This window comes from Palaemon carinicauda, chromosome 10 (assembly GCF_036898095.1).
Source record: "Palaemon carinicauda isolate YSFRI2023 chromosome 10, ASM3689809v2, whole genome shotgun sequence".
Classification (NCBI taxonomy): domain Eukaryota; kingdom Metazoa; phylum Arthropoda; class Malacostraca; order Decapoda; family Palaemonidae; genus Palaemon; species Palaemon carinicauda.
In genome coordinates this window covers 116565040-116571854 of record NC_090734.1, presented here as the reverse complement: position 1 = coordinate 116571854, position 6815 = coordinate 116565040, and positions in this window count along the sequence as shown.

Below are 6815 nucleotides of genomic sequence, written 5' to 3'. Positions count from 1 at the left end.
TTATTATTATATTATTATTTTATTATTATTATTACTTGCTAAGCTACAACCTTAGTAGGAAAAGCAGGATGCTATAAGGCCAAGGGCTGCAACAGGAAAAATACACCAGTGAGGAAAGGAAACAAAGAAATAATTAACAATTAAAGTAAAATATTTTAAGAATAGTAGCAACATTTAAATATATATTTACATATAAACTATAAAAAACTTTGTCAAAACAAGAAGAAGAGAAACAAGAGAGAACAGCGTGCCTGAGTGTACTCTCAAGCAAGAGAACTTACCTTGCCTTGTACTTTATGTTCTAACTTATCATTTCTCCTATCGTAGCCTGTCTGATTTAATGAGTATTTATCTCTGCTACTTTGGTTATGACGTTTCGCTGTCAATTTTGGCATAGGAATATCCCTCATTGTTGTCTGCCTTTTTATTTTGTCCACTTGATCTACTTTACTTCCAGCAGAGTATTCAATTTCTCCACCTGAGCTATTCCTTTCTCTTGTTCCCTTTTCCTTATAGAAGTTTTTACTTTCTATTGTATAACGCTGGACAGTGCATTTCTTGGCTACATTAATTACCCTAGGCTATTGTCTAAAGATCGTTTTCCAGGTCAATAAGGTTGTTTATCCGATTTCAAACTGGTAACTCTTAAATTACCCGAAAATTTCATACCTTAATATTAAGTTCTTCACTCCCCCCCTACTTATGACAAATAGCTATTGAAATTTCATGCAAAAAAAATTTTATGTCCTACATATACTGTACAGTATTTACAGTATATGTGCCAAGCCCCTGAACAGAGAAATAGATTTACTAAATGAACATTCTGATATTGTACATCTAGTCCATTAACTTTTCTGAAGGTAGCATGACTTTCGAAAATGAGTAAACGGGTATTTTTCCATGGTGGAGATTTCTATTAATTCATTAGAGATAAAATGGAGGCTGAATGCTCTCCTTTCTTCGCTGTGCAAGTGTGTTACGTGTGTGCGTGCACAGATTGCCCGGACCTTTTGTCCTGGCGGGGGCTCTTAGAAAATCATAGACCCCAAAAGTGTGTTCGTCTTATCTTTATGATCAAGATAAGAAATGTTCCAATGTGTCATTTATGACGTAGGCATGGATTAAGTATATATATATATATATATATATATGTATATATATATACACACAGTATATATATGTATATAATATATATATTATATATATATAGATAGATAGATAGATAGATATATGATTAATACAGCATTAAACACAAAATAATTCAATTCATAAAAAGGACAGTAAAACCTCATAGCGTTGTGACATCTTTATTTTAACATTTTAACGGTGAGAGAAAAAGAGAGAGAGGAAGAGGGTGAGGTGATAGTGACCTGGTTTAGACAAGATTTATATATATATATATATATATATACTGTATATATATATATATATACAGTATATATATGTATATGTATATATATATATATATATATATTACTATTTTCTCACACACATCCAAATATCGAATCACAAACATTTCATTATATCGAATTCAATCGACCATGGGAATGTATACCTGTAATATATATATATATATATATATATGTGTGTATATATATATATATATATATATATCCTAAAAAATAAGAACGATTCTTTTCAATGAATTTGTACTGCAGAATGTTCTTTTGAGAGTGTGTACATTGTGCGCACAATATGTTGAACTGGAGGTAGATTATCTTGTTCTAAAAAAGTTTAAGTTGTACAATACATCTCTTTAAGTAATAAATGAAGACTCGTGAAATCAATTTACTAATATCCGACGAAAATGGCATGGCTTTCGACACTATTTACTTTTCTTCATTTCTCTTAAGTAATCGTCTGTTGTTGCCAAAATAGATAAGTAAATATAACTATAATTACTAATATGAATTTTAATGATATGAATATATTGATTATGATGAAAATAGAGAATGTTGGAGTCTTGTTATCCATAACATACAAAAAATTTTTCAGTGCTTTGCCACTGAAATAGGTGCGTCATTTGGGGGCCTGGAAAGAGACTTGTTTGAAACTTTGCGTATTTATTAACGCTATTTAGTGTACAGTATTTATTATCAGTCTCTTGTATTATTCCTTCACTTTAGACTAAATAATTAAACCTTAGGCCATGTCGGCAAACTTAAGTCTGTCTTTTGTTAATGACGTCATGAGATATCAATATATGTCATAATGTGGTAGTGACGTCATTGCATCATATTCACTATATCGTAATACACTTTGTCAGAAGTCATGTCTATCACGATTCACATTACGGTAAGTCTTATAACTATAAATTCTTTATCGAATAAAAAATTCATTTGTAACATTTTTTTAACTTGAAAGTTGATAAAGTGACTTTATTTTATCAATTAACAATCATTCATAATATTTATGATGAGTTCATGCTGTGTAATGTTTATTATGAATTAATAATTTCACATCAGCGCACATGTACATTTAATTCAATATTTTATTAAGCGTATTTAATGGAGCACAAAGCATTGTAATAAATGACAGATGGTTTACTGAAAAGTATAAGAATAAATGACAGAAGGTTCACAAAGAATAAATTACAGATGGTTCCCTAAAAAAGTGTAAATAAATGACAGATGGCTCACTGAAGAGTGTAGGAATAAATGACAGTTGTTTCACAAGGTATAAATGATAGAGGATTCATAAAGAATGAATGACAGATAGTTAACTGAAAAGTGTAACAATAAATGACATTTGTTTCACAAGGTATAAGAATAATGGACAGATGTTTCACTGAAAAGTATAAGAATATATGACATTGGTTTCACAAAGTATAAATGACAGATAGTTCACAAAGAATAAATGACAGATGTTTTACTGAAAAGTGTAAGAATAAATGACATTTGTTTCACAAGGTATAGAAATAAATAACATTTGTTTCACAAGGTATAAGAATAAATGACATTTGTCTCACAAGGTATAAGAATAAATGACATGTTTCACTAAAAAGTATAATAATAAATGACATTGGTTTCACAAAGTATAAATGACAGATGGTTCACAAAGAATAAATAAGATGTTTCACTGAAAAGTGTAAGAATAAATGACATTCGTTTCCCAAGGTATAAGAATAAATGACATTTGTCTCACAAGGTATAAGAATAAATGACATGTTTCACTAAAAAGTATAATAATAAATGACATTGGTTTCACAAAGTATAAATGACAGATGGTTCACAAAGAATAAATAAGATGTTTCACTGAAAAGTGTAAGAATAAATGACATTTGTTTCCCAAGGCATAAGAATAGATGACATTTGTTTTACAAGATATAAGAATAAATGACAGATGTTTCTATGAAAAGTATAAGAATAAATGACATTGGTTTCACAAAGTATAGATGGCAAATGGTTCACAAAGAATAAATAACTAACGTTTCACTGTGAAAGTGTTATAATAAATGACATTTGTTTCTCAAAGTTTAAGAATAAATGACAGATGTTTCACTGAAAAGTATAAGAATAAATTACATTGGTTTCATAAAGTATAAATGGCTGATGGTTTACAAAGAATAAATAACAGATGTTTCACTGAATAAGAATAAATGACATTTGTTTCACAAGGAATAAGAATAAATGTCATTGTTTCACAAGGAATAAGAATAAATGACAGAATTTTCACTGAGAAGTATAGTAAATCACCTTGGTTTTACTAAGTATAAATGATCGATAGTTCACAAAGAATAAATAACAGATTTTTCATTGAAAAGTATAAAAATATATGACACGTTTTACACAAAAGTATAAAAGATTACATGAAAGAAAGTATCTTGCAGAAAACAACGTAATTTCATCAATAATTATCGTGTAAATAAAGACATTAAAACCCTGTAAATTAGGAAGTTGGGCATTCTTTTGCGTTAATGCACGCACATAGGAAAATTCACACCATTGTGTACATTTGAACTGTGGGAAACGCTTAAATAAATATATATAGTGTTTGTTATACGATAATAGTTTATGTATCTATATATTATTCAATTCTTATATACAATTAAATATTTCTTATACAGTGATGATTATACAGAAGTATATTACATCATTCAATTTTTAATTATAGGTTCAATATTAGTATTTATTGTTTGTGTCATACACTATTGTTTAGAGTCTCTGTGTATTAATTTGTTCAACTCGCAATGCTTATTGGATATTAAATATCCTTAAACTATATGCTAAAATTTAACATTCAACATTCAAGAACTTCTTTGCCCATGTATTAAAATCTTCTTATCAGCAAGGAAACTGTACTTTTGGTTTTGACTATTTTTTTTTTCTTTTAATTTATCGTCCATTGAAGACTGATTTTTTTTTCTTTTTTTTTTTTGGGGGGGGGGGCGTCGGGTGTTGGTGGGGGCCAGGATTTGAGTTTGGGGAATAAATTCGTGCACGGAAGCACTTGAACAATTATACATAATTTCTAATATTCTATTAAATTCAAGTGTTCCAATCATTCCAGTGCCCTAGTATGTTCTGGTATATTGCAACATTTGCCAATAATCAGAATAGTATCTTGTACTAAAATCCAGAATATTTTTTCCCGTAAGATAAATGTATTCCAACCTATTCTAGTTCTCTGGAATACTCATGTGAATTCCAGGTGTTTTATTAACATAAGGAATAGATTGGATTTTCATACCTGTATTGGTAAATGGAGGCGCCTGTACCTTCTTACCTGTATTATGATGTCTTACACACAAAGAAAATGACACAGACATGCACACTACAACTTGCATTTGGTTGAAATACTTTCTATCTAATATGTATGTGTCTCTTTCAAAGAGCTTTTGCAATATCGAAACCGTATTCTTCTTGGCATTCCACATCTACGATTTCATCTGATGATTTAAACAATCAAATTCTCCATTATCTGCTTAGTGTTTAGTGTTTGGTAGACTTCAGATCAGTGTAGTCAGCAACTGAACGTGTCATTATATCATTGATTCAACTGGCTTTCAACTTTGTCATCCAATTATATTTACACACACACATATATACTGTATACACACACACACACACACACATATATATATATATATATATATATAAAATATAATATATATATAAAATATATATATATATATATATATATATATACACCACATGTATTCTGACAAATTATTGTAAAAGCACTGAATTTATCGCAAATGCTCATAAATGAATTTTTCGTAACTAGCAAACACATCGACAAGCAAGTAAATGAGATACAAAACACACTAGATTATGAAAATACATCTTAACTTTACAGGGTAGACTTATACAGTACATTTATTATATACATAAACGGTGGTGCCAACTTTGTACATGAACTAAGTACTGTTTTTTCATTTTCTAGTAATTACTGAGAAATTAGCACCATTAAAATAACGCTAATCATGTCATGAATTTTCCGATTAGGTACGTAAAACTGGCAATCATTAACCAGCGAATTAGGAAACATCAAGTTGGTATGATTTAATCACCAGCTCACACCCACGGACCACAGAATCAAAGTAGATTTTGTCTGTTTGGGTAAATGATAATTGTAATGTTTCTCTATATTACATCAGGCCAACAAATTAAAGATATTTCATCTCGACAGCTTGTTCACGGCACATGACCGTGAGGAGCCTGTTTGACAGTTTGCTATTTTTTTCAGCATAGGCCAAAGCCGAGGACAAGCTTTGCTGTTCAATAGCAAGTACGAGTATGAAGCCTTACGAGAAATTCTCTTGAGCAAGGAAATTGCAACACTCAGTACACATAAAATTGATAAAATTTCAAGATCCTTTGATTCAATTTTAATCATGTTACTGACCAGGGTTGCCAAAAGGTGGAATTGTTGGGGAGTAATGACGGAAAAATAAATATATGGAGGGATCTCCATCATTTCAATTTCCGACATCTGCTTTGTCTGGAACGGAAAATAGTTATCATTGTTGAAAAACTATTTTTTGGCATATAAATCTCTTTTATATTTACAATATGAAGTCTATGTTTTTATATCCGTTGATTTGTATTGTATTGTGAACTAAAACTAACATGACAAAATATAGAGATTTTAATTATATATTTGGTTATTTTGATGGTTTTCGGTACTACAGTATTTATCGACTGTTATCCTTATTGGCGTAATTCTGAGGCAGATGATGCAGATCCAGTGGCAACACTGGCACTGACAGGCCAGCGTTTTCCACTTGTAGCACTGCTCGAACGACTTTACAGTGTTGTTCGAACGATATCGCAACACTGTTTGAATAAACGAAAAAATTCATTATGAATCACTCCGTAACGGAGGTTAAGTTGATACATTTTCACTCAGCATCCTTGTTAAACACAGCCGTTTCCTTGTTAGCCGAGATAACCACTGTCCTCGCCGAAGCTGTGGATTCCAAATCGTGAGTCGACGGAGCGAATCGGACGCGCCTCGGAAAGCGCACGTCCGATTTCATCAGGAACCCGCCAAAAGCCTCCGACCACAAATTGGGGTTCCTCCTCATCGTGAGACACATCAGAATGGCAGAGATGATTCCCAGGGAGATCAAAATTAAGAGCACTGAAAGGCCTATGATGTACTGGCTTTCGTCGAAGATTGAGGTGTGCGTATCCGTGACGAATCGCGTGTTCTGTGATTCCACCGGCACGAAAGAGTCCCGTAAAGAGGACTCCATTGTGAAGTTCTGCGTTTTGAAGGATGTACTGTTGAACGGGTCTGTGATGGGCCCCATATTGCATTGAAGAAGTGGGAGAAAACACTTTGTTCTTCTATATTAAGTTTTAGTTTCT